Here is a 2,675-nt window from a genome sequence, read left to right on the forward strand (position 1 = left end):
TGTCTCTGTCTCTGTCTCTCTCTCTCTCTCTCTCTCTCTCTTCCCATCTCTTTTTCTCTCTCTCTCTCTCTCTCTCTCTCTCTCTCTCTCTCTGTCTCTCTGTCTCTGTCTCTGTCTCTCTCTCTCTCTCTCTCTTCCCATCTCTGTCTCTCTTTCTCTTTCTCTCCCTCTCTCTCTCTCTCTCTCTCTCTCTCTCTCTCTCTCTCTCTCTCTCTCTCTCTCTCTCTCTCTCTGTCTCTGTCTCTCTCTCTCTCTCTCTCTCTCTCTCTCTCTTCCCATCTCTTTCTCTCCCTCTCTCTCTCTCTCTCTCTCTCTCTCTCTCTCTCTCTGTCTCTGTCTCTGTCTCTCTCTCTCTCTCTCTCTCTCTCTCTCTCTCTTCCCATCTCTTTCTCTCTCTCTCTCTCTCTCTCTCTCTCTCTCTCTCTCTCTGTCTCTCTGTCTCTGTCTCTGTCTCTCTCTCTCTCTCTCTCTCTTCCCATCTCTGTCTCTCTTTCTCTTTCTCTCCCTCTCTCTCTCTCTCTCTCTCTCTCTCTCTCTCTCTCTCTCTCTCTCTCTCTCTCTCTCTCTCTCTCTCTGTCTCTGTCTCTCTCTCTCTCTCTCTCTCTCTCTCTTCCCATCTCTTTTTCTCTCTCTCTCTCTCTCTCTCTCTCTCTCTCTCTCTGTCTCTCTGTCTCTGTCTCTGTCTCTCTCCTCTCTCTCTCTCTCTCTCTCTTCCCATCTCTTTCTCTCTCTCTCTCTCTCTCTCTCTCTCTCTCTCTCTCTCTCTTCCCATCTTTCTCTCTCTCTCTCTCTCTCTCTCTCTCTCTCTCTCTCTCTCTCTCTCTCTCTCTCTCTCTCTCTCTCTCTCTCTCTCTCTCTCTCTCTCAATTCAATTCAATTCAATTCAAGGGCTTTATTGGCATGGGAAACATGTGTTAACATTGCCAAAGCATGTGAGGTAGATAATATATAAAGTGAAATAAACAATAAAAATTAACAGTAAACATTACACATACAGAAGTTTCAAAACAATAAAGACATTACAAGTGTCATATTATATATATATATACAGTGTTTTAACAATGTACAAATGGTAAAGGACACAAGATAAAATAAATAAGCATAGATATGGGTTGTATTTACAATGGTGCGTGTTCTTCTCTGGTTGCCCTTTTCTTGTGGCAACAGGTCACAAATCTTGCTGCTTTGATGGCACACTGTGGAATTTCACCCAGTAGATATGGGAGTTTTTCAAAATTGGATTTGTTTTCGAATTCTTTGTGGATCTGTGTAATCTGAGGCAAATATGTCTCTCTAATATGGTCATACATTGGGCAGGAGGTTAGGAAGTGCAGCTCAGTTTCCACCTCATTTTGTGGGCAGTGAGCACATAGCCTGTCTTCTCTCTCTCTCTCTCTGTCTCTGTTTCTGTCTCTGTCTCTGTCTGTCTCTCTCCCTCTGTCTCTGTCTCTGTCTCTCTCTCTCTCTCTCTCTCTCTCTCTCTGTCTCTCTGTCTCTGTCTCTGTCTCTCTCCCTCTCTCAATCAATTATCAATCAATTCAAGGGCTTTATTGGCATGGGAAACATGTGTTAACATTGCCAAAGCAAGTGAGGTAGACAACATACAAAGTGAATATATAAAGTGAAAAACAACAAAAATGAACAGTAAACATTACACATACAGAAGTTTCAAAACAGTAAAGACATTACAAATGTCATATTATATATATACAGTGTTTTAACAATGTACAAATGGTTAAAGGACACAAGATAAAATAAATAAGCATAAATATGGGTTGTATTTACAATGGTGTTTGTTCTTCACTGGTTGCCCTTTTCTCGTGGCAACAGGACACAAATCTTGCTGCTGTGATGGCACACTGTGGAATTTCACCCAGTAGATATGGGAGTTTTTCAAAATTGTGTAATCTGAGGGAAATATGTCTCTCTAATATGGTCATACATTGGGCAGGAGGTTAGGAAGTGCAGCTCAGTTTCCACCTCATTTTGTGGGCAGTGAGCACATAGCCTGTCTTCTCTTGAGAGCCATGTCTGCCTACGGCGGCCTTTCTCAATAGCAAGGCTATGCTCACTGAGTCTGTACATAGTCAAGGCTTTCCTTAATTTTGGGTCAGTCACAGTGGTCAGGTATTCTGCCGCTGTGTACTCTCTGTGTAGTGCCAAATAGCATTCTAGTTTGCTCTGTTTTTTTGTTAATTCTTTCCAATGTGTTAAGTAATTATCTTTTTGTTTTCTCATGATTTGGTTGGGTCTAATTGTGCTGCTGTCCTGGGACTCTGTAGGGTGTGTTTGTGAACAGAGCCCCAGGACCAGCTTGCTTAGGGGACTCTTCTCCAGGTTCATCTCTCTGTAGGTGATGGCTTTGTTGTGGAAGGTTTGTGAATCACTTCCTTTTAGGTGGTTGTAGAATTTAACAGCTCTTTTCTGGATTTTGATAATTAGTGGGTATCGGCCTAATTCTGCTCTGCATGCATTATTTGGTATTCTACGTTGTACAGGAGGATATTTTTGCAGAATTCTGCGTGCAGAGTCTCAATTTGGTGTTTGTCCCATTTTGTGAAGTCTTGGTTGGTGAGCGGACCCCAGACCTCACAACCATAAAGGGCAATGGGCTCTATGACTGATTCAAGTATTTTTAGCCAAATCCTAATTGGTATGTTGAAATTTATGTTTCT

The sequence above is a fragment of the Oncorhynchus tshawytscha genome, linkage group LG04, assembly GCF_018296145.1.
Source record: "Oncorhynchus tshawytscha isolate Ot180627B linkage group LG04, Otsh_v2.0, whole genome shotgun sequence".
NCBI classification, from domain to species: Eukaryota; Metazoa; Chordata; class Actinopteri; order Salmoniformes; family Salmonidae; genus Oncorhynchus; species Oncorhynchus tshawytscha.